This window comes from Taeniopygia guttata, chromosome 4A (genome assembly GCF_048771995.1).
Source record: "Taeniopygia guttata chromosome 4A, bTaeGut7.mat, whole genome shotgun sequence".
Classification (NCBI taxonomy): Eukaryota; Metazoa; Chordata; class Aves; order Passeriformes; family Estrildidae; genus Taeniopygia; species Taeniopygia guttata.
In genome coordinates, this window is record NC_133029.1 from 10,002,501 (window position 1) to 10,029,999 (window position 27,499).

General features: G+C 36.8%; 1 protein-coding gene across 22 annotated transcripts in view; it reads right to left on the bottom strand.

Annotated features, from left to right (window-relative positions):
* TENM1 (teneurin transmembrane protein 1) overlaps positions 1-27,499 on the bottom strand; it is an 873,984-nt gene that overhangs the window by 233,368 nt on the left and 613,117 nt on the right. For 3 of the 22 annotated variants that reach the window (XM_072929136.1, XM_041716257.2, XM_072929133.1), the window contains one exon: positions 16,511-16,616. The exons of the other annotated variants lie outside the window; for them this stretch is intronic. The gene's annotated coding sequence lies outside the window, so the exon portion shown is untranslated. The remainder of the gene's footprint in view (positions 1-16,510; positions 16,617-27,499) is intronic. 22 annotated transcript variants of the gene reach the window in all.

Consider the following 27,499-nt stretch of genomic DNA (forward strand, 5'->3'; position numbering starts at 1 on the left):
TTATGAAGAAATAGAGAAAATCTGCCTAAGTCTGGAGGATGGAAGCAGATAATACTTTTCAATGGAAGGAAAAACCTCATACTAAAATAAAGAAAGAATGCAATCACTAGACAATTGACTGAAGAAACAGAACTGAAAAAACAAACAAACAAAACCTACCAAAATTTATATGAACATTTTCTACGGTTCATGAATATTAACACATCAAAAGAGGTCTGAAAATGACATAAGGATATATGGATCAGTAGGTACAACATGTCCAGTGTTTATCAGGGAATGAGTGAGATTGCAAAATGCCAAGACATTGTGTTATTCCTGCAGGTGGACTACATAGCACCTCTTAATAAGAACAGATGCACAGATAAAAGATGACAATCTTAGAATATGTTTTTTCACATATCGTTCTAAATCAGATCTGTAGATGCAAACCAGAGTTTTCAGGGCCATGCTATGGGTTTAACATACTCCCTAAAGAATCTGCTCTTTTAAGTTTTGGATGGATTACACTGGCTCATACATTTACATGTCATTGTGATAGATGTAAACAGAATAAGGTTCATTTTCACATTTAATGATCTTCATTTAAAATTAGTCAAAGCCTAATTTAATTCTAGTAATTCAAAGTATTGTCCATTACATCTCAAGTTTCAGAGAGCAAACACTGCAGAATGAAATTGTGAAGACAGGTTGTTGCAGTATTTTGTGGCATATGGTAAGACTGAAAGTGATCTTAAAAACATACGTTATGTCAGCTACTCAACTGTGCTACAGAATTCTTGTCCAACACGTGCCCTTCACTTTACTTGGAGAACTGCCACTGACTGTAAGAATCACACAAGTCCCTAATGTTTTCTTTTGGAAACTCATCATCTGATGTTACTGAGATTCAAGGACAAAAGCTCAAGTTCTACTTCTGTGGAATAAAGTACGTTCAGGATTCAGTGTGATATAGCCTGGGTGGGCTCAGAGTATTTCGGGAGCGCAAAGACTTTCTGAAGAGCTGTAGGAAATTCCTAACTATATTGCAGAATAACTCATAGTGTGAACATTTTTTCATTTAAAAACATGGAAACTATGTGAACAATCTATTACCATCTCAACACTTCAACTAAGAATGCTAAGGAGCATGAAAAAGTCTGGGCTTAAGTAAAACTAGCCAAGTGCTTAATATCTACAGGTTTGGTCCCTAACACATGGTCAAGTACTTTACTGCCTTTCAACTTAATTCATAACTGTATGGTAAGGACAATACAGGGAAAGAGAGGAAGGAAATCTGGCCTATATGAGAGTAGTTTGAGACTACAGGAATACATATTTCAGTATGGATCTCCCAGAACTGCTTTTTTCCTCCAAAGAGGAAGTGTGGTCAAAGCTGTAAATTTCTTAGTAAAAGACATTTTAAGAAGATAATAGAACTGAAGAAAAGGAATGTTCCCCCACACACTCAGGAATGCCTGGGACAACTAAGCTCCCTTGGGCTGTACAGGTAATTTCCAATAACCCCAGGCACTTCCTTATACTAAACATATCCACATGAAGTGTTGAAATGCTTGCCAGTGGAAGCTCAGCTTTTTCTCCACTGTAGTAATTACTGCTTTGTTGACAAGAGTGTATTTTTGCATTGTAGGGACCTAAAATTAGAATACTCCACTTAGTGGTTGAGTTCTATGAAAATACAGTTGAATGCTGGTGTCTTCTGAACTAAAGAGGCAATACTATCAAAATATTTATATCTATACCTGTATGTGTTTATATATACATATCTACACTGCTCTAATTTATCTAGCAATAATACAATAGTGAGGTGTACATGCACTTGTGCATATGCAGGTAGGAAAAATGGAATGTTTGTTTGATCTAGGAGTAACTTTGGAAGGCACACTCTTTTAAAATACACTGGCACTTGGCAAGTAGCATTTGTATGTGACAAGAAAATTGAATGTGCTTTGGTTATTTTTTGATAATGCAAATTGGCATAGCCATCAAATTGAGATAATTATTGTCTCTTTTCCAACTGTGTGCCTAATTAAGAAGACCCAGTAAGGCTTAATTAGCAAAAAAGCAATTGTTAAAATCAGGTTTAGCTGCTCAGAGATTACAAAAATTGAAAATTACATGTTCTGTATAGATACTATTAATTTTTTGAGACACCAATTTCAATTTTGTATCACAATAAGCTTAGCATATGAGAATAATTTACAACACATCGATACCATGGAACATCTAAACCACAATTGAAGTATTAGATTTTCCCTGATACCAGGATGCCTTGGCAATGGTGTTTAAAAACATTCAGCTGACGATTTTTAATTCATGTTCACTTCCCCTGTTTTTAATTAGAATAATGGAAGTCTTCTTTAAGCAAACTAGACATTCACCAGAGTATTTACAGATTACCAAAGCATATGAGCAAGTCCCATTATTATCACATTTGATGAGACAAAAGATTTCATCAGTTGACATTGCAGTAAACAAATTTTCCCGGTAGATTTTTTCCCCCTCTGGGCATTATAGTTGTTATGATAGATCTCATGGAGCCTTAGCAATTTTCATTTCCCTTTGCAAAATAAAAAAAAACACCTATTAGAAATCTCTGAAATAAAATGCTGACACTAGTTTCCCCACCAACTCCCCACCGCCAGGTGAAGTTTCCTAACAGAACACATTATCTTAAATATTGTCAGCATCTCTTGAGCATTGTCCACTTCTCAGATTTGATGTGGCTTGTTCATTTTTAGATTCATTACCTTTTTACTCTTTCCTATATTGTAGGATTGCAGCACTGATTCAGTAACTTGTTTTACTTCCACCAGAGGCTCACAACACTGGTGCACTTACAGAACGCATAAGATCTATAGCTTAATGTCTAACAAAGTCTCAATTAAGTTATCACAGCAGTGTGAAGAACTGCACACAGAAAATGAACTTTTCAGTCTTTTCCAAAATAGCTTTCTCAAGTTCTTCTTACTCTGGGAAGAAACACCATCAAGTATTATGCAGTTCTGACATCACCCACAAAGTTAAAACTTGAAAAGCTTTTCAAGCATTTCAAGTACTTTTTGCAGGAAGATCTGACTACTGCCTGACCACAGGACCAACATCTGCTTCACCTTCATCTGAAGCATCACTCCAGTTGCTATTCATGTGAGTGACACCATCATGCCTGAGAAGTGATCTTTCTGTTCCTTTTCTTCTTGCTTTGATGTCTGTCAAAGTATTCAGTGTCTTCAAGTGCCATTGTTCTGACAAGCAGACCCTCCCAGTAGACTTGTTCTATATCCTGTGACTCCCAGAACTGCTATTATTTGAGCTGGTGTCAGATTGATTTTCTTTCTGTTCATGATAGTGCTATGATCTTGCAGAGTTGAAATTACTGCTGATTTATGCCTTGATGCAACCCCTTGAGAACTGGCGTGTATCAGCATGTCACCTATGAAAAGGTACATTTGAATCCTTTGAGATCTTTTTAGTGGAACCTTTGTTCTCATTTCAATAGAGAATCCTTTGTAATGAATGTTTGCTAGAAATTTCTCCTGCAAGTACCAAGAGTCTTCTGCAGTGCAAACTGGAAGTACATTATGCATCCACCCATTTTCACCAGTCTGTGAAGCCTCGACAGAGATTATTTTAAGCTGTCCATCCAAAACATCCCAGTTTTTGCAAATTGATTATACCATTTTCTTTAGTACTCTACAAAGAAAACGCAGGTAGGGCTGGCACTGCAGAATGGGGATCTTTCCCAGCTGTATTCCCAAAGGCTCAGCTACATCTGGGAATGCAACAGACTGCAGATACAAACATGCCTCTAGCGTGTTTGCAGAAGCCTATTGCCTTTTATAGCCAGACCTTCTTTTTTTTAGACTTTAGAACAGCAAAGATAATTACTGTTTAAGCATTATTCACAGATTTACATATTCTGCCTATTAGCATCACTGTTTTTGCACGCTCATGAACTAGTAGCTTCTTGACTACATCTTTGTGAGCTATTTTTCAAAAAAAAAAAAAAAAGGAAATAGTGTCTTCTGTAGAAATACACAAACAGGGAGGCACTGATTTTACATTTAAACAATTCTAACATGGTAAACTCCAGTTGAAATAATCTTCCTGCTCTTTCCATCAGTCTCTGAAATACTTTTTTTTTTCTTTTTTTTCTTTTTTCTTTTTTTTATTGTTGGTAGAGCTGTTTGTCCATGCCTTCTTTCAGTGTAAGTCCTTCTGGTACAGATACTGGCCTTTCTCCTAGTTTAGGTTGCACTATCCCCAAAATTCTTTTCAAGAGGGATCAAAGCAGCCATTTTCTTTTTGGAAATTGGTATTCTGCAATAATCAATTCCAGTTCAAAAGTAAAGGGGACTTTGCTGCAACTTTTTCTTCCCACTAAGCAAGAAGCTAAACAGAGCTGAGTAAAAATCAAGTGGTCCTATTCTTCTATTTGAGTGTTGGCAGGAAGAGGAACCTTCAGAAAAAACCAATAGCCTCTGAACCCCAGTGACTGCCAAGGGAGAACACTGTGACTACAACCACACCGTGGGAACATAAAATTGGAAAAATTAAACCTCGTCACATTTCTGTTTTTCAATTAAGTGCTCAAAATTCTCAGCTACCTAAGCTCTTCTACATCAAATATGTTACTACCACTATGACCACCATACTTGGCAAGAACAGTGTCTCCTTAGCACCTGTACAATGACTCCTTTTAGCTCAGCTGAGAAGTCACAGCAAGGAGAAAGAGAAGGATAAGATTAAAATGTGAGTCTTGTCTGTGGCTTTTATATATGTGTACACACACAGGCACACATATCTTCTATACTAGCTGCATATAAAAAATAGAATCATTATCCTTGTAGATAACAATTTTGCCCCTGCTAATTCTATTTACATTGGGAGCACTGTAGTGTACGTTTAATGTGAAGCTGTGTTTCTTTCATGAGCAAGGAAAATGTCACTTTCCTTTCCCAAAGCACCAAAAGACTCCTTTTATTGTCACGGAGCACAATTATATGTTAGAGCTCTGCTGTCTCTTTCCAGCCAACAAAGCAAGAAAATGACCTTTCTTTAACCTATGGATGAATTGCGTTATGTTTGGTTCAGTGGATATCCTCTTTTATATTCTCCCACATCAAATACATCCACATACTGAGGTTATGAAATGGGCACCTGCCTTTCACATCTGCCAGTGATTTCATTTTTTCCAAAAATTTGCTTTCAGTTGAGGAGGGGTGTTAACTCTCATCTCCCATTTCATATCCTAGTTTGCAACTTCTGTTAATACCCAAAACCACTCAAAGCTGCAAGGACACTGCCAGCAGAATCTGGTTATTGGTTGCTGCATTTTGCCCAAAGATATGATCATGTAAAAGATCAGGAAGAAATCTGCCACCCTCACTCACTCACTGTGTGCCACACTGTGACCCTGTGCAGAATGACTGCCCTGAAACAGTCCCCATCTTTCCTCCCTGTTCTGTGCAGCAACCTGCATTTCTGGTCTGTCTTCATCTATTGGCAGCTTGGTAATGAAAGGAGACATTCCCAGAACAGGTATCTCAAATGAGCTTTGGTTTACATGCACAAGATGCTGGGGAGGGAGCAGAAAAATGCAGCTGTGACATTAATAAAGTAAGCCAGTGCTGATCTGCACAAGAGAGCAAGTCAGCAGGGGAGGATTTGTGAACATGATGCTGAATGATAAACATCATTCTGAAGAAAATTGTGCCATAGAGCTTCACAGAGCATTTAGAATATTTCTACAATTAAGAAGGTTCAGAGACAAAAGAAGACCATGAAAATCATTATTTACACACAACTCATATCGCAAGTAGCCACCTAAATAAGCTCCACTAAAAAACATTTGGCATCACTTCTCATCTGGAGGCAATTCTAAATACACATTTCAGTGCTTTTAGGTGTAGAGGAGCTCCAAGGTTCAGTAATTTGTTATATGACAAGGTTTATGTCAACTGTTATTAAAGATGACTCATATTAATATAAGTGCTCTTATTCTTCTTATAGAAGAAGAAAAGTTGTGTAGCCTAAGGATACCTTCCTAAATGCTACCATTTTACCAGCACTCTGTTGTAAATGGAGACGTGCACCGGAGACAGGCTGGAAGCATACATTAACCTTGTGAAGATCATCGTTCTCTTAAAAGCTTATGTCTGATTTTCTGCTATTACACTACACTGAAAATGGGAAGTACCCAATATTCAAAACAAAATGAAACAGTAATTTCTTGTTCTGTAGTTAAAGAAATCTCTGCATACAATCAAAGACCAGTTTAAGATCTTTGTGGAATTCACTGTGAAGTAAGGATAGGATCTCCCTAAAAAAAAGACACAAGACATGTCTGCACTAATTCCTCTGAAGCAGACCAAATAAAACACAGCTTCATGTGTACCTAGAGCAGCCTGTGAAATTAAGAAACAAAAACTTTACTGTTCAAGATGAAACAAAAAACCCAGCTAACCAACCAACCACAACAAAAAACCACATCCAAACCAAATGAAAAACAACCCCCAACACCACCCAAATTACTGTAGCTGCACAGTGTGATCCTCTTCATACAAGGACAAGATACTCCCAGAGCATAAGCTCTGACATAATCACTTATTAAGCACTTTGCTCTGGAGTGGTGGTATTTGTCTGTGGTTTTTACAAACACATGTAAAACTTCTGGCTTCAAAAATACTGCAAGCAGAATAATTTTAAACTATGCAAAATTTTTACCTCCTAGAAAAATCAGAAATTCCTTCCACACATAGAATCTATTTATATTTCTATATCATATCCTTATAAAGTTACAAGGAACTCAAATCTGTAGTCTAAACTATAAACACTAGTAGGAAAATTTGATACCAAAATCATCAACAAAAGGCCTATTGCTCATTTAATTTCCAGCAATTCCCAAACATTATTAATAGATTTTCAGCTGTTTTCATCAGGATTGAAGATGTAATCACAGTTAAATAAAAATCTAACTCCTGTTCCTACTCCTACACATAATTTTTACAGCAGTCAACCTTGAATTACATGGGGTGATGCTGCTGCCAGACAACCAAGGATAGAAATGAAGTGGCTCTGGATTATTCTGGTTCTATGGTGGCTTTTCTGAGAACAGCAGAATCTGTCCACAGGGTGACATCCCAGCTGGAGCACTTGATAGGGGAACAATCATCAGTGGCTTCAGCTGATCTATATTAGCTGATCCATTCCCATTTTAGGGACTGGATCATTGAATGAGCATAACAGAACAAGCATCATTTAAAAAAAAAAGAAGGAAAACAACGAACTTGTTACTGGAAATTGCTGAATAGTTGGAGGAAGGAAAAAAGCAGAGTAAGAGAAAAGAGAATTAGTTTCAATTTTATTTCTGCAGTTAACAGAATATTAAAAAAAAAAAAGAAAGCAAAAACCAACCAAAAAAATTAAGCTATTGGTATGCCAAGTTTTATGTAACCGATATTTTTGCCTAGTCATTAATTATACCACTCAATTACTTTAAATAAATTTAAGGATGGGCACACATAGAGAACTGGACCAAGAATTCCAAGGCTCACCAGAACCATTTGCAGGTATTACTAAATTCAATACCATGATGGCCAGTGGGTTATCTCTGACAGAAGAACACAGAAGTATTTATATTTTGATTTCCCCCAGTTTAATTAGGACTACTTTAAAAAGTTGCTTTGCTTTTAATTCCTAACACATTTATTATTCTTCAACACCTTTATTTCAATTGATCTCCAAGGTCAGTTCCACAGCCCAGGCATTTTTTTCTTACTTAAACCCTACATTTGAAAATCCAGCTCTCAACAACACATCCATGTGCGTGACTTTCTGTGAAACCTTCTCGTTTAACACCTAAAACTGCAGAGATCAAAGCACAGTTTCTCTTTAGCCATTGTGAAACTTTTTTGTCAAATGAAGTACCAGAAGTCTTGTAAAATCTTGTAAATTACCAAGGTCTTTTGTTCTTTAAAATGGCAATCCTAAATCTCCTGCTTAAATATAGTGTCGAGGAAGTTGGTAGTGTTCACAACATTGCAACACCAGTGCATCAGCAAAACAAAAAAAATGAACAAATAAACTATTTTCTACTTTAGTGGGGAACAAGAGTAATTTTTATGCATTACAGAGAAAACACAATTTGTGGCTGCACTAACCAGACACCATCCTGTAGGATTATGAATGCTGTATTAGAGTTTTGTAATTTACTTTGGAAAAATTAGCTCATTAAGATTGAAAAACTGAAAAGTTACAGAATTAAGGTCATCCTCAATATTATCCTCTTAAACGTTTTAATGTGAATTCTGAGCAAATAGAGTGAAACTGCTGGAGCTGCAATCCTCACCACTTCATTGACTTTTAAAATTAGAAATACTTTTCTGTTTTTTTTTTATTTTATAGGGTGGGAACACACATTCTTCTAAATCTGAATTACTTCTAAAAATTTACATGCATTCCTCTAAAACTCAATGGGAGCTGCTCCAATACACAGTAGCATAAATGAGTTTAAACACAAACTTCATGGATTTAGCAATGTAATCTGGTGATTTCTGCTCTGCAGTTCAAGTAAGAGAACCACTACACTGGGAGAAACACTGAAAAAAAAGTCTTATTAGCAGCTTGAGAAGGTCCATTTTACAACCACAGATGTTTTGAGGCTAAACTACTTCAACAATTTGGCTTTAAGTCAACTTAAGCCGTACTATGGTTCAGAAATAATTCAGATAACAAACTATTAGGTGAGTTTGGAAATAAAAATCCTCCTTGATCCATTCAGCAGAATGAGAAGAGACAAGTCAATAATTAAGTGAAAGTGCATGGCACACAAAATGTTAAACACTGATTTAAGTATTCATTACTTTTCCTCAATAACATTCAAATATTGGTGCACACTGATCACAAATTAATCAGTTGACCAAAACACCAGGTAAATTTATCTCCCTGATGAGTTTAAACATAAAAGAAAACATGAGAAATTGAATTCCTTTATCACAAGTACTTTGGCTGAATTTGGAATGTAATCAACATGATCATATTTACTGAAAGTTAAAGACTTAAATTAATGAGTACCATGTGTTTATCTACCAAATTTCAACTTGCTAATCTAGTCTGATCATTTTCCAAGTCAAATGGTTACAAAAAGTGCTCAATGAATGTTTAATAATGATCAAATGACTTTTTATAGCAAAACAACCCAAACTTATCACAGAATACATTTTCAGAAGGACATGAAAATAGGAAACGGATCTGCCGGAGATACTGGTGTTCATAATAAAAACTAAACTATTAAGATAAATGTGTGCATTTCCTGCAATGACAGGATAAGAAAGCAACACATTTCGTGATCTGTGTGGCTGAATTTAAAAATACTGGTTTGGATTTTAGCTAATGGATATTAACACTCAAATTAAAAAAAAAAGGTAAAAGGCACTAATAAATATATTTCTGAAAAGTTTTCTGAAACATGAAATATTCATGTAAAAAGTGAAGCATTCTGCCCAAGAGAAGTATCCTGCTCAGAAAACATGGACTGATTGAGAAAAAGCCTGAGTAATGATAGCAAAATATGAAGAAATTTCACTGCCAATTCCCACTCACAGGCTCAGCAATGTGGGGATATTGGTACTGCACAGCCTGTATCAGGTTGTTCTTTTCCTCAGGTCTGTATTTTTTCTAAAAACGTAAACTGAAGAAATAAAGAACAGTACTCCTGACTGTCAGGTTTTTCAGTTCGATATCCAGACCTTTATATTCCAAACCCATTAAAGATATTTCTGATTAAGCCACATTAAGCAGTGAACTCCACAGTTGGTTTAGATTTTGTAATTCAGAGTTATTTTAGCAGGATTAGGTTGATCTCAGCAGAGATGCACAGATTCCTCAGAAGTTAAGGTCTCCTGGATTTAAAATAAATAAATGAAGGAGTCCAAGTTAATAATCAGAAAAGCCTAATCAGATTAAGGTTGTGAACTCTGGACTACCACAGTGTTTTCCAGCAGCTCAGTGTGCTTAATCCACAAATGGATAACTGAATACAGAGCATTTCTATAAAATATTTCCTTGCAAGACACTAAACCTATGATTTTGGCAAAGGAAACAAACATCGCTGCTACATCTAATATGATATTTAACCAAGATCGTTAAGTGAGCTATCAAGGCTGCATTTAAAAATAACATTAGTGCCCATCAAAAAATTCTTCCCATATTACCTATTATTTGAATTACTTTTTATGAAACATTTTCAAGAAAATATTCAATATACTTCAAGAAAATATGCCTTCTCCTTTATCTACCTGAGAGTAATGAGACTAAATAGCACAGAGCCATTTCAAACCACCATTTCATTAGAAGTGGCTTGGTTCACATCAAATATGATGTAACTGCCTTATTAGCAAAGGTCATCTTCATAGTCCAATATTATGTGGTACATTTTACTTGTCAGTTAAGCTTGGATGAACATACAGTTAACAGATTGAACAAGTTGTGCAGATGTTTCCTATCAACTCCAGACAAATGAGAGATAGGTAAGGACATGTTCTTCACAACTACAAGGAGAAATTAAAGTCTGACAAGGGATTCAACTTAGTTTGCAGCTGAGAAAGTGCACTTTCCTTTCACAAATAATAAGCCATTAATACATGGCATTTGCCATAAAGTTTCAGAGCCAACTAAATAGTCCAAACATTGATGTATCTGTTTCTTTTACAATAAATACATAAAACTATAGATCACTAAATTTTTAAGTATGAATATTTCCTAAGACCATGATCCCTGTTTGGCTTTCTACACCTCTGAATAATCTTCTCCGATTTTCCTGCTGCTTTACTCCATGTGCAGTTTAACATGCAGTGTCTTCTTGTTTACCCCCAGCCAGACTGAAAGTTTGGAACATTGGATAATGCTCCAAATTTCAGCCCCCACAGTCTTCAACAGAGGGTAATTTCTATTCCTGCTTCATCTGAATCATAGCATTGTTAAGGCTGGAAAAAGCTCTCAGATCATCCAGTCCATCCATTAACCCACCATGTTCACCATTAAACCATGTCCCCAAAATGCCACATCTACACATTTTTTGAACACTCCTAAGGATTGTGATTCCATAGTTTCCCTGGGCAGCCTATTTCATTGACTGACCATCATTTCAGTTAAGAATTTTTCCTAATGTCCAATTTAAACCTTCACTGGTGCCACTTCAGGCCTCTTAGCCCATTACTTATTGCTTGGGTGAAGAAACCAAACTCCACCTGGCTCCACACTCCTGTCAGGCAGCTGTAGAGAACAATAAAGTTCTCTCTGAGCCTGTATTTCTCCAGGCTGAGTCCTGCAGTTCTCTCAGCTGCCTCTCATCAGACTTTTGCTCCAAACTCTTCCCCAGTTCCAGTGTCCTTCTCTGGACACTGAAGGAAGAAAGAGTGACAGCAACTCTTCTGCACTAGCCCTGAGATTTCCTTCAGCCCTCTGCAGCACAGCACTCTCAGCCAAGACATCCCAGGCTGGATTAATTTGCAGCAAAGCAATATGCAGGAAATTAAACTGTGTTTGTCATGGAAGATAAAACATGCTCATCCATTTTACTGCACACTTCCATAATATAAGAGTTTATCCAAGAGCTAATGCTGATAAATACTGAAAAGAATCCTAATTTAGAACAAATGTTGATTGCTTGAAAGAATGTCACACAACTGAACACATGTACATGTGACTTTATGGCTATGCTAACAATATTTCATTAGTCAATGTTTTTCCCCAACTATGAAGCAGTATTCACATTTATCCATTAGTTTTTCATGGAAATATTCTGAACTCTTATTGGACAACTTCTAATTCATTTTCACTTGTCTTCTAAGACAAGAACAAGTCCATTTTTCTTCAGAACAAAACAGTTGTCTAAACAAAAAACTGTAAATTATACAGCTTTTTTTCCTCCAATATTACTCATACTTCACCACAAGTAACAAATTTAATGCCAATGAGCTTATGTTTAATTTCTAAACAAAAGTATATCACCTCTCCAGTACAATCAATAGGGAGCTCCTTGATTTTGAGCATATTTTTGAAGAACAGTTAATGCAGTTGTAAATATATAAATATTGCCTTAATTGTCCACTGTTCATTCCATCCCTGTGAAAATTAGAGATAAAGTTGAAATGTGCAGACCAGACACACTCACTTCTTCGTTCATCAAAGAACTGCCACTGACAATGGGATCATACATCTAAGTCATACAAAAGCATCAGCAGCTTTAGATTCCTTTGATAACATTTATCCTTTGTTGGTTTCTGAACAGCATCCATTACTTTATAATACTATGGTATTATCAAAGCCTGTAAGACCTATTCTACCACAAATAATACACATTGTTCATGCCAGTCTCATCAGAAGGAAGAGACCTTTGCTGTGTTTGGGAAAATATATAATAAACATTTACATGAAGTTTAAATTTCTATCAATAGGTGGCAACACTGTTATGTGTAACATATGAAGCACATGTTTATGTACTTGCACGTGCCCAGACAATTTCTGCACCCCTCTAGCACATTTTGCCCTTGTTGTTTCATTTTGTTTTAAATGTCACCTGACACCACTTTCCAACAATGTAAAACCAATTTACTTTGTGTGCTTGTCATACTACATATGTAAGTTTAACAGGATATTTTAAATTATTTTAGTAATTCTCCCTGACAGACTGCATACTGTGCTGGTTGGACTAGGAGGCTAATGTGTACATTTGGGGTATGATCAATATGCTCCTTGGGGACCAGTAGATTTTTCAGGAAGACTGAGGAGTTGCTCTTGCTCCTTGTGAGGCCCACTTGGCTGCCAGGGCACTTACGGAATTTTAGGAGTGTTGAACCTTTTGCTCGTTTGTCATCACAAACTTATTTTATATTGCGATGTGCGGCAGAAAAATTCCAATTTTTTAAACATGAAACTTTAAACATGGTGATCTGTTTAGTGTGTCTTATGTTGCATCTCACATCCCAAACACGTTGGACGTGTGCAGGGGAAAAAAGGATTCTGGCTGGTGATTTAAAATTGCTGCTTCACAGAGGCACCTGAGCGAGGATATGACATTCACTCGAGGTCAGAGGAGCTGCCAGAGGTAATGAGAAACAGAATCTGCCCCTCCTGCCCCATCCTGAGCTGGAGCCGTGAGCAGGTGTCCCCTGGCAGGTCACACTGTGTTCACCAGTCAGTGAAACCAGAGTTCTGTTAAAACAGAGATATCTTCACGCCAGCTCAAAGCACAATGGAATAATTAATTCACTTTCCAAAGACGTTTTTGTAAGCTTCTATCACACTGAACATGAATAGTTATGGAAGGCCTAGTGCTACTAAACCTACATTTCTATATACACTGTTTGTCTATAGAGAAAAGCTAAACCTTCAAAGAGGCAGGATTATACAATGAGATAGCAGCTCAAAACATACAGGTAGACTTTTGTTATTTTCTGAAGTACATTCATCTCCATTTTCAGCAGGAGCTTTTTTTTTTTTTTAACTAAAGAAAAATCCAACTGTATATTCCCAACTGATAAGAAATGTATTTGGGTGTCAATGCAACAGGAAAGCTGTAGGAATTTTGATAAAAGCTCTTTCTGGTGGGGGGAAAAAAAGGCATCAAAAAGGTTATGTTGGACAATATTTCAGATACCATGGTTACAGCTGCCCAGAGAAGGCTTCCTGTGTTACCGCTCTTTGGATGTTCCATCAATTTTCAGTTTAACAGCAATGTCACATGCTGGGTAGGGTTCCGATACCATAAAAGCAATTTACAGATTACTTGGAAAACATGCAAAGTAATATCATAATTTAAACTATTCCAAGTGTTTTAAGGAGAGTTAACGTCAATCAGGACTAATATTTAAAAACTGCACAAACGCTTTTATAAATTAACATACACAAATTGTGTCTCAATAGACACACAGAGACACAGCACAGTTATTCTTATGGGATGCACCATCTTGGCAGTGTTACCAAACTTCCATGGGAATAGCAGTGTTATTCTAAGAGAAGTCAATAAACAAACAAAATATACGTTTTTATTGATAGCACAATGCAACCATCTCCAGGTCAAACAAACTGAACTCAAAATATGTATATGTACATGTGGCAGCAATAGTTAGATTTAAAACAGCAGCCATTACTTATCTTGCCAGTTATATCTCCAGCTGGTGGGAAATATTTGGATTATTAAAAAAACCAAGACTTTCAGATTTAAATTTTTTCCTCCCTCTGTCTCTGCTTTCTCCTTATTCATTTGTTTTTAAACACGGCTATACATGATGCACACCCTGAGATAGCAGCATTTCAATAACAGTAAATCAGGTTGCTGTGCTTACTGAAGTTATTTTCATGTTTGCAGATGATGAAAAATGATGTCTCTAGGACTGCAATCCACACTACTTTGTGAAGGCAAACACATAACCTTGGTACTGCAGTAAGCTTTGGGGAAATAGATTTGTCATAGGGAAACCATGGGATTTCTTGCAGGCAGACTGCAAAAATTCCTCCTATTCCTTGTGGAATCAATTCAGATTTATACAGTTTTAGGCTGGCCATTTGCTTATTTACTGCCTCCTGGGCAAGACACTGTGCCAAGAATCAGTATGCAGAATGAGACTCATGTACATTTTCCTCACATAGACATATTTGTGTTCTACTCATCTATCTCACCCTCACAGTATAGACAGATCAACATATCTATTTACACCTTCTCTGAGAGCTGTTAGTGGTGATTTATGAAAAACATGCAGTAACTACTTATTAAGGTAACCCTAACAGGCTTATCATTCATAAAAGCCTACTAAATTCACCATATGTTTGGAACTATTTACCCTATCCTCTCTGTTTAATTTCTTCCATGCAGAGTAATAATTATCATAACCCAGAGATAAGAGTAGAAAAAAGATTGCCAGATCTATGCAGAAATGCTCAAATGACATATAATTCATCAGCGCCATATATTAAATAAAAATACTCCTATAGACAAAATCTCAATTGATCTCCACAGAGAAAGAATCACATACATGTGCTGACTGTAATCTGCTCATTAGTTTACAGAAGAATCTGAAGTGTGCTAGAAACCTACACAATGTCTCAAATGCTAGCTGTTGCTTTCTAGCTTTTAGTTATCTGAAAATGTACAAAATGTTGTATAATTGGACAGCTTTTTATAGGCAATCTACCTGAAGATGCTCATGAGAGTTATTCTAGAAACAAAAATGGCAGTAATTTACAAAAAAAAAAAAAAAAAAAAAAAAAGGCAGTAAAGCTCAATAGATTGAGCTTTTTCCTTCCAGAGTGTTCCAAGAACGGATCAGATCCGCTGTGTCTCCATTCCCGCAGGATGCCCACACATTTTAGGGGGGAGAAGACAGGCAAAACAACTCTGCAAGTCTGCGTTGATTTTATTGACATAAAAGTTGTTAGGTAGTTCAGAAACATAGAAATCCCTAACAGAATTTGGGATACCAAATATCCTTGGAGAGAAAAATCCTGATTTGCATTGCCATTTTTAGGCTGATTTAATGAAGAGAAAAATTGAAAAATTTCTTCAAAAATATCATATTATGATATGATAGAAGAAGCATCCCCCAACGGGAAGCTCTGGCAAAACAAATACATCTTGGCACCACTGAAAAATGTAAAATCTGTTTTTCTCCAAAAGCCTTGCCATACACCTCAGAAATGCTTCATCCTTCACTGATGCTCAACCATCTCTAACTAGAAAGGGAGTTTTACTTAACAGTGGGTAAAAACACCTCCCTCCTTTTACAAGTAAAGAGGAAGGATGACATACCCAGTAAGTTAACTCAGTTTATACTAAATGTATTAATGTTGCAGAAACCACAAAGTGTGTTTTCTGAATGCTTTAACGAAGAGTGTGACATAGACAATGATCATGTAAAATTCACAGAAGTCCTAAAAATATGCATATAACACTCACATGTGTATGTGCAAGGGCAGGCTTAGAGAACAGGTCTGGAAATAGAACATTAATTATCATACCTTGAACAGAAATAGCAGTGTGAAGTATAATCATCCTAAAATAACACATCCTGGGGGGTGGGGGGAGGAACAGAATTACTCTATAAAAATGAGTATATCTTGAAACAGCACACAGTATTTCCAGTGCTAACTCCAGTATGAATTCCTTACAAAAACGCCATCAACAATCCTGCTACAGTAACTCTCTGGAGTTAAAGGATGTGGCAGCTCAGATTTTGCAGAGACAGATCTCTTGAGGGGAAGGGGGAGCAGAGGGTGTTGAAAAAAAAGAAAGAAGCAGTATTTCTGTGCCGTTTCTAATATGCTGAAGTGATTCCATGCTGACATAACTGACTTGCCCTCTTAGTCCTTTTCAATTTGATTAGGATAGCAAGGTCTGTTTTTACATGGTGTTTAGAAATAATCACAGCTAGAGTTCATTTGATGCACGTTGCATGCCAGATTGTCAAAGGCACTAAAAGTTTAATTGACAATAAAGATAATATCATTGCCTTACATTTATATGGCCCCTTTCACACAGAAGGATCCCAGAGGCACTGTTGACTTCCAGGTACCACTGGACTGGAAATGTGATTGCTGTTTGCTGCCATAGAGCAAAAGAGCTACAACAGAGCACACAAAATGAAATCACTAACCATAAGTTCAGAATTCTTTTCTATTCACTCTCCCCACTCAGACAGCCTTGTTCCTAGTTAACAAACAGCTTGATTTAGACAAGCAGAAGTAAGATTTAATATTCACCCCTTTTTAATCTCCATTAATTCTCATTGATGACTGGAAGAGAATCCAGGTTTGAAAAATGCTCCAGCCCTGCCTCACCATAATTTGAACACCCAGGTGCTCTGAAACGCACATACTGAGATGAAGAGATTTTCAGGCATCTGAGTGACAACCTGGTCAGGGTTTCACAGGACCTGGGTGAATTAAAGGCTGCCCCTGAGATCTCACCATTGTGGTGTCTGGAGAGGATGGCAGAGCCACAGCACCTCATCTCCCTCCCAACTCAGCCTGTCCTTGGGCACTGGAGAGCTTCAGCTGAACTCCACTGATTGCAAAAAATTTGAAAAAGCTTCTCAAAAGCACAGAACCTCTCCACATACCAAAAAAAAAAAATAGTGCAAAATCATCTGAACACGATCAATGCATCTTCAAGCTGATGGAAGAGTAATGACTGCCTTGTCTCTCATGACTGAAATGATCACTGCCTCAAACAGATGGGAGCAGGGGCAAACCTTCTCTCCCTTGTTTTTCAGGACAAACCGAAAATGAAGACAGTATCAATGTATTCTGAAGGTTTCTAACTAGTGCCTGACAGCAGGCTGCTATTCAGAAAGTCAAAGGGAATCCACAGCCTGATGACCAGCTACTCTCCCAGACCCTAGTAAGCTCAAGATTCTGCTCAAGGCATGAAGAAAGAAATAGTCTCAACAACAGTGATGCACAACTCTCTTCAGTGATGAATAGTAAGCAGACATCTGTGCCCATCCTCCTAGACTTCCCTACAGCATTTAGCATTGTGGATCAGAGAGATGGCAAGGATCCAAAGAACTGTACTGAAGGCATTTAAGTCCTTTTTGAAGGCACACACAGAGTAAGGATGCAAAAGGCAATCTCAGCAGTGCAAACCTCTCCTCAGAGGAATGACAAAGACAGTCTCTCCATTTGTATTCACAACAATATAGACTCAAGCAACAACACACAAATGGCATTGAAGCCAAAGTGGTGCTTATCTCATGTAGGCATAAAGACATCCCAACCTCCAATTTTGTAATATTTAGCTGAAATCAAAACTAGAGACTGAATCTGAACCCAGGCTTAGGCAAAGATGAAACACTGAAGAAAATGCAAACATCAGCCCTACAACTGAGGGCAAATTTCAGCCACAGGCATTGATGCTTGGCCACAACTATTCACAGTTTCTGCATTGCTCATGATTCCTTATTACCAGTGGGGACTGGTTTAAAGGGATGTTTCTAGTTCTCTTAGTCTCATCACTTAGCAACATAGTGTATTTTCTATAAATCACTAAAACCAGTCTAATTTCAGACAGGGTAGGAAACCTTCCAGAAAGAGCATCAGAGAAGTCAGCACCTATTAAATTAGGCATCAAACAATTTAATTTTAACTCTCAGTTTCCTGATTTGAAGGAGCAGTTCCTTTTCTAAGTTCATGATCTTGGCCTTTGTCATTAAGCATACAAGGAGGGCAAGGGGCACACTCTCCTTTTCTCCCCCACATTTGGAGAATAGTGTAACAAAATACATAAGAATATTCTTATATATTTTAAAAAATGTTCATTAAGTTTTACAGATTTCACCCCACATCTCTAGCTGCCAATTTTACCAAAGGATACAACAACTCATTTTACCAAAGGATACAACAAGGAAAAAGTAATCTTTCACCTGCAGTTAAAATATCAAATTGTATATTTCAGATGAAGGAAAAAATGCCAAATTTGTTGGTTTTACTTTAAGCTCTTTCAGTTCCTTAATGTATGAAAGCTACCGCAGAAACTAAAGTAAGTTACCTTCTTTTAAAAACTAAAGTATCATACAAACCAGACTTATTTCATTCACAGAATTAGCTTCCACACAGATAAAAATTTTCTACACACATGATAGTTCTCTCACTTTCATTTTCTATGGTTATAAAATCTGTTTCAATTGAGTTACTGTGGATGGTAAACATAAACCCAGATATTCACTCCATTTTTAGTGGACACAAACTCACTTTAGACCAACACCCTTCTTGCTTACATTAAAATACATTTTCATCTTGCATATTCTACTTGGGTACTTCTCAAAGTACTTGTTACCTCCATGTATTTCAGAAAAAAATCCACAACTCTAAACTTCATTATTGAGATAAAAGCAATGCTTGAATTTATTTGCTGGTTTATGTTCACAAGGGCAGATGTTTTTGGCAACAGAAATACTTTTATGTGTATGTACCACTGGATGTGGTACACATTACATTTGGAGGAGAGGGATGCTGTCAGTATATTCAGATTAACATCACTGTAGACAAATGCCAAGCAATTCATTCATTGCATCACACACACAACTAGGATCTAAAATAAATTCATTAACTCAACAGGAAAACCTCACTAGTATCCTGGACAGTTTAATGAATATGTCACTGCTCTCATATCCCTACACTGGAAAACAACACAAAATAAAAATATTAAGCCACATTAAAAAATTGACATACAAAGGAAATCATTAAATATGCTGAGTGATGTGGCATGCCACCAAAGCTAAGCCTTCTCCTGTAATACTATAGTTAAGCTGTTTATAGTGGAAGTAATAGAGTCTCAGAAATGGGCAATTAAAATTATTATTAAAATAAATACCCTTCAGGATCTGAATGCCATGTGGATATCTTATCTGGTACAATCAAGTGGGGATTCTTATTTATTGATCAACTGGACTATTAATCACTACAAGCTGATTCATTTCTCCATTGAGCCATAAACTAGACACAAGACTCTCGAAAAGCAAATAAAAAGTTAAATGGGAGTTTAGACTACACATCCAACAGATGATGGCAAATTTCCATCCAGATCTGAATTTCAGAGCTCATTCCTGTCTTTTGCAAACCAAGATACAGAATGTGAATCCCAGACTTACTCTCATTTAGCACATCTATAAAGAACAAAGTAAATGAAATATCTCTTGGGATCTTCAGCAAAAAATGTTGAAAGGCTCAGCTTCAGCTTAGAAGTCTGTTATCGTGTGTGCTGTGTTATATATAAACACTGAATGCTTTAGCAAATTCATTTTCCTGCAATGAATTATGTATGAACTGCTTTAACCCCCTTCTCCCCCCTTGCTAAGGGCAGCCAACACGGCGCTCTCAGACTGATCAGTCACTGAGCTCATCCCTGGGTTTCAGTCACACTCGCAGCTGAATTTGTCACATCACTGAGCACGAGCACCTCCATGGGTTGGTTTTTGTTTTCAATGAGCAAAATGCCTGATAGTAAAATTTTCAGCGACAATGACTAATATTACCTCTTTGGGTATTGATCCTTTTCATAAAGCTTCTCTGATCTATTACAAATGTAAACCCTCATTAAGAGTCATATATATATATATATATATATAAATAATTTTTTTTTCCTTTCTCTGTATATTACTACAAGGGAAACTCTAAGTCATTTCTCTCTCACTGATCCTTTAAGAGCCTGTGGCCACTGCTGATCTGTATTAATTGCTACTGAGAATTCAAAATCTGCATCTTCAAAACAGGCCAGAATAGCTCTCTTCATCATTATGTCAACTGCAGTAACATTTTACCATAGAAACCCTGAGCACGATGAAGCTGGAGCCTTCTGCGAGTTCAGAGTACAAAATTATTTCTGGTGAATTACAGTTGCAAAACAATTTAGGGCTCTTTCCTTAAGACAGTAATTTCAATAAGCACTTCACTCTTTTCAGTTTATTTTAAGTACATCTGAATCCACCACACTTTGTCAATCTAGAATATAAAAACTTTTCTTTGCATTGTCAAATCAATTAGGCTTACAATTTCCTTTTCTCTGAAACAGCCTTTCCGGTAAAGATGATCAAAATTCCCCAAACCTGCATAATTCAAAAACATACATACAACAGGCATACTCAAGTACTGAGTTCACTGGGATTAAACAAAACAAGAACAAACATACAAGAATGATAGAAATAAAAGAATCTCTAAAATCTCTTACACATTTAATATATAAAATTCAGGTAAGCACAAAAAGCTAGCTTTTAGGGTTCAAATAAGAATACACTTTAAGTGCATGTTGCAGATTTTAACAGAAAGTGGATTGCCAAAGAAGCTTATCAAATATAAGAGCCCAAAGCAGGAAATGCTTGATTACATTGTTTTACATTTTCTACTAGATTTTAAGCCATAAGATACATTGTAGAGAGTAGAATCTACAGTAAGATGTGTTTAAAAAAAATATTCACCCCTAAAGCTGCATAAATAGAAAGTTTGACCAATAATTCAAAAGAATTTTCTGTCCAAGTTTAAAAAGGAAGATGAAAAATTAAGATACACATGAAAAGTTCAAAAGTAAGGCCAATGGCAAGGTTTAGAAGCTGCTCTTAGCCAAACATCAACCTTGCTTAGCCTCTCAAGTCCATATTTTCCAAAGAGAAACAAAATCCTAAAATCTTTCCCTTCTTATACCACACCAGTAAACAAAGACATATGCTAGCTACAGGTGCACAGTGCCAGCATCTACAGCGATTTGAAGATGATGGTGCACATCAATAATGTATTTAAGACACAAGTCAGAGAGAAATCAATGGCTTAGATGCAATTCTGAAAGCAGATTGCAAGAGTCATGCTCCATCTTTGAGTTACGGAGGGGGGTCTCACATAAAGCATATAAATGTGGCATCTCAGTGTAGAGGGCTCATGATAAAATGCAAAAAATAATTCTAGCTTGCAAGCAGTACAAAGATTCTGAGAAGGTAACTTGGTAGGTGGCATCTATATGTTCATCTCAACATTTTATGTACACATAACAGAACAGCTAGTATTCTAGAAGAAGAAAACCTAAACCATTTTACTGTTATTTTGTAGTCATTTTCAAGTTTGCAGAAAAAAAAAATCAGTCTGAACCCATTTATCATTATTTTAAAATAAAGTCAAGGAGCTCTCTAAAACTCTTGAGCCATACATCATCTACATCCAATAGAGGATTCAGGTAGTGAAAAGCAAAGAAAACAAAAAACCAACTTTTTATGGGGATCTGAAAGACCCTGGAAATAATGCTATATATCAACAAAAGAAAGCTTCAGGGACATTATTGGGAAAAAACCCAACAAAACCAAAACCAAGACTCTAACAACCCGTTATTCACTGAAAACAAAGCCCTCTTTAATGCACTGTGTATTTCACACAGCTTCATCTAGAAATGCATACAGCATTTTCAGGTTTTTCCTCTACTTCTTCATTCTCAGGATTCAAATCCTGGTAAGTGTGGGATAGTTCCATTTCAGCTACTTTGATCTCTTTCAGAAGCAGGGCCAGTCTCACCCCTGGCCACTAAGTACTGCTCACTAAAGAGCATCAACTCACACCCAGCAGCCTCCACTCTAAACCACAAAGTACAAATTAGCCATGAAGTGCTAATTAGCCATGATGACTGAGTGTGCACTAGCCCTTCATTTACTCTCTTCCTTTATTCTCTTGATGTGGCCTAAGCCACTCACATTTGGATATAAAATAACACTGCAACATGTCAGCCCCTGCACCAGTCCACACACACAGCATCGAGGGCTGGCCACCCTTCAGGGTGTTTCCATGGAGTGCCTCCACACTGAGGGTGCTGCTTCTCTAAGCTCACTCAGACATGTATATCCTGAAAATAGTTTTCATCTGCTCCACCTTCATGTGAATTTCCACATTTCTTTAGCTGCCATGTTCTCTTGGTTTGTACCAGCAATGTGAAATTTATATGACTATACAAAGCTAGTATGCACTTTAGACTGTTACCAGTCCCCTCCCAAAAAACAAAGCCTAATTAGAAAAGGGAATTAAAAATCAGTGTAGTATTGAGCTATTAAGTAGCCTATAACCACAATTTTTCAGAGAGAAAATAGAAAAAGCCCGTGGAAGTCAGTTTCTGAAAAGTCATGTGGTATTTGGTTCTCTCACAATGTTCTCCTCCTTTCTCCAAAAATGTATGCTTAAAAGAACACAGACCTTTTGTTACACATAACATGTAATGTGATGCCTCTCCGTGGCAAACCCAGTAACACATTCAGGCTAACACATGCATATATGTTGTAGAAATCTTGAGATTTTTCCATTAGAAGAGCCCCAGAGGTGTTCCAGCCCCTGGAGCTGGGGTATCACATCCCCTGGAACACTTACCAGCCTCCAGTCTGTTTTTACTGACAATTTCCCTTCTACACAGGTTAGCTGTCTGGGTTGCTAAATGAGATCACTAGCTCAGCTGCTTTCTTACAGCTTTAGTACTGTTGCATGGCAATGAGATTGCAAAGATAAAAATACGGATCTAATTTCCAATCTCCTTTTGGTAAGGCCATAATACTGTATGTATTACAGAGTAACAACCCTCCTAATGCTGCGTTAAACTGAAAACCAAACGAAAACCTTTCCACTCAAAATCCACAGCTTGATCTCTTCCAAAAATAGTATCAGAATTCTGGTCTGTACAAGGCTACAGAAGGAAGTTTAACACAATCAAGCAAAAGAAAGGGAAACAGGTCATCTGTTCTCAGCACCAGGACAATCCTTCTCTGTGAGCTTGGAAAAGCTCTTCTGTATTTCCATCAACTAAACAAAAGATTTTTCGTATTTCTGCAGTGAGGCTGCATCACTTCATCCACCATTTACAGCTTCTGGATGCTGGAATTGCAAGATGCATAGATGTTCCCATTACAGAAACCCAAAAAGTAGGGTTTGGAAAGGGAAGTACAATCCAACACAGAGCTCAGCCAGTCATTTGCTCTTGTGACAGTTCGTATATTCTGGGGATATTTAAACTGCACTAAGAACTCTGTAAATATGCTAAGCTACCTCCAAATCTTAAGAGTAAATGTTGTCCCTATATAAATTGTAAATACTGTAAATTTATTTGTTACTGACATCTTGAGTTTTATATAATAATCACCTTAACCCCCTGTTGCCAATTACAATGGTAAATAATGATACAATTAATATTTCTCTTACTCCCTTTTCAGAAAATAACTTCGGCTAAAATTTTACAAGAGGGAACAATTCTTCAAGTGATTTTTAACACAAAATAATTCCCCTTGTCTTTCTGGTAATTCACTTACATTACAAAAATGCAGAGTTTGGATCAACTTCCCAGTTTTCTCTTTAGCTGTCTGTAGAAAATCTTATAAACAGAAAACTCCAACTCTGCTGTCTCTGGCAGAAATAGTTCTGTTAGCATCATTCTCCTTTTGCAGTTTGGCTTCTACTACAGCTCCCAAAATGGGTCTCCTCCCTGCACATTGGAAGGCTGATACCCACACACGAATGCACTATGACAGTGGAGGGGAGGGTGTTAGCTGGGCAGACAAGAAAGACTTAATTGAATCAAACACAGAGAAAATACATGTCTCATACAATGAAGTAATTTTTCTTAATGTTTTAAATAAATGCTGCTTTTCATTCCTCCCAAACCACACTTATAGTATAATTATATGATTGCTGGGGGTTTTATACAGCTGAATTATAGGGTGTCTCTTCCACATTTAGTTTGTGAAAGAGTCTCTCTGCTTCCCTTCATATCTCTCTAACCACCGACAAGGATACTCTCAAGGCATTCTATAATTCAATTACAGCTATCCTCTGAGAAACATATAATTTTATAGAAAGATTTAGGCCATCATGTATCCCTTTCTTCCCTGTTATGAAAGCATTTGTCTAAAGTCTGGTATTAAATTTAAAAAGGTCTGAAACAATCTTAACCTAATAGTTTTCAAGAGTGCCATTTGACAGTTGTCAGGCTGGCACAACCCCCGAGCTCCCGTTTAAACTCAAGTGCTATCTGGGCTAAGGACATGCTGCACAGAAAACACAACACAGGGAGTGTGTGATGGGCTGTGTGTGTAAATATATAGATGATGCATGCCCTCACCTCAGTTTCTATGCAGCTACATTGGACATAAATAGACACAAACATTCAACACAGTTCAGCTGTAACACCACATTCTTAGCTGCTGTACTGGATGGCATACGCTAATTAGAATGCAAAACACAAATGTCTGAACTTATTAATAAACAACACTATAGTACCAAAAATGCTTCTTCATCATACAGGTCTTTCCAGGCACAGAAATATTGGTTTGTAACAATCAGAAAGCCTTTTATATTTTTCTTTTCCTAAAGGAGTGATATAATGCTGATTGCAGTGAAAAACTGAAGAAATACTGAATGGCAAATAGCAACTCTATGATTCCTGCACAACTCAACTGAAGATGTAGATGGAAAATGGGTTTAATTTGCACTCTTGAACAAAGTTAATTTCCATTATTTATACTCAGTTCTATCACTCAAATGAAATTCAGTTTCTTGCAGCTTCTGTTTTAAATCCACTGTTGAGACTCCAAAAATTAATTAATTTATATAAGGTTTATTTTGCTGTTTAAAAATTTTAATCTAGACCTATTTTTTCTAAAAATCAATATTTATTATACAACATATATTTCCTATTATCCTGTGTGGAACAAAATATTATAAGAGTAATACAAAATTTTAAACTTGATTTTCAGCTTGCTTAAATATAATCACATGGAACACTGAGTAAATTGTAAAGAGAAATAACACAAGTATCTCATAAATGCACACAGTTGTGAGAGGAAGCAAAAATAGGAAGAAATCTGCTCACAGTTCTGAAATGCTTTGACACCAGTGAGTTTAATCTCCTAACTACAGACAGAGGAGTTTGCTCACTCTGGTGTAAGTAGGGCTTTCCAGTGTTGGACTACTCGTGCTAGGGACCTGATTTGTTTCTACAAGGCTACCAGCAACAGCTTTTCCAAATGCCTGAGCTCCAAGTGAAACAAGTTTTGTTCATCAGGAACTTTAGTATCTTGGGGCATTTACTCATGTCTAAAAAATCAGAGATGTGGAAGCAACAACACCTGTTGTAGCTAACTATTGTTGTGTTGGAACACAACAATAACCTAGCACCAAATTCCAAACCCGGAAATAACACTGAGCTTTCCTGACAACATTCCCTTGGTCAAGATCTAGCAGTCTGTGGTTATTGTAACCAGGAGGCTGGAAAGCAAGAATTTTCACTGTTAATACAATTAATGCATACTATTGTGTTTATACATAACAAAAAAATCCTTTGTGTATTTAAGTAATCACTTGTGATTTTTCACATGGCACCTGAAATCGATTCTGAAAGCACCCCTGGAGCACACAACTCTGCAAGGAAAACAGACCCTGTATGTTTTCAACTTTACTTGAATTTATTGTAGCGTTTTTGAAATTTGCAGCCTCAAAGCTATCTCTGACTCATCTCTTTCTTCAGCGAAACCAGAACAAGCCATCAGAATAACGCAACTGCACCATGGCACTTATTTTGTATTTCCTAGGTTTTCAAGCATGACTGGCTGGCAGCCAGTGCCCAGTGCTGATTTTTGTAGGATAACCACAAGCTACCTAGGGAAGGGAAGAAAGTTGCCGGTTGACATATCAGATGTCATCTATCATAATTTGCCAGCTAAACCCAAGAAGGGTTTCTAAAAAGAGAATCTCAACGACATTTCAAGAATTTTGTTTTTCAGATTATATTCACAGTTGACAAAAACTTTTAAATTCTTTTAGATTCCTGGTGAAATTAAGCAGATATCCTGAGTTATTTCACGATTATTTTTACATGCAGAGGTTTTCTGGAACAAGCAGTTCTAAAATGGTAATACAAACGACACTGCAGTAACACTAAAGTGACACTGAAAAATAGAGCACAATTTAATTACCTTCATTTTGCAAAGTAGACTGAAGAACCATATTTTTACTACAAAATCTGATTGTTGCAACAGAACAATCTAAACATTAAAAAGTTGTTTGTGAAAATTCAACAATTACAGCATACAAGGTAACTAAAAAATGGTGACCTATATCAAAATAATTCCAACAGAAACGCACCTGAATACTACGATTCTAACAAAGAGCCTATGCCAAACAAGAAAACAAATATCTGCAAATTCTAGTTTATATGGACCAAAAGATACCTCATGAGCTTCACATAAGTAAAACAAGTATAAACCATTGCAAAGGCTGTCTGCAATGCCCAGCTACTGATGCACTACTGATAGTCAAAAAAGGATCAAGAAGCTTTTGTGAGGAAAAAGTCAATATTAGACTTAATATTCTAAATTTATACCTACAGACCAAGACTGTTGGCAATATTTTATATTCTACTCAAAACGGATAGCTGCTGTTCATATGAAAGTTTTGGTGATATGCAGTTTTGGCATCACCTTCCAACAATTTTAAACCAGTATGAAAAGTTCTATCATACAGTAATCCGAGCTGTAGTTTCAACTGTATAGAAATAATGTTTACTTCTGCAATGAAGGTTGTCCTACTCAGTTTGACTGGAAATACATTTTCATTTGACTTCTTTCATTTAAGAAAACTGTGCAATATCCACCCCTCTAGCTTGGGGCTTGAACAGCTTGTTCAGCTCTGCTCAGTCATTAACTGCTCATGTGACCTTGCACAAACCACTTTTCAATGTGTAAGGCTGAGATAATAGACCTTTTCTAAATCATAAGAGTATTTGGTGGATAAGGATGTTAAGGAGTGCAAATTGCAGGGAAGGCACAATTGTAACTTTGCAGAGAGAGAAAAATTAGTCTCCAGCTATTCCACAATCCATTGTCAAATTCAGGTGTGGCAGAAACAGGCAGAAGATTGGTGAGAATCACTGATTTTCTTGGATATTCAGGAGCCTGATAGCCATAGTAACTAGTTTAATTTTGTTAAGATATTGTGCGGA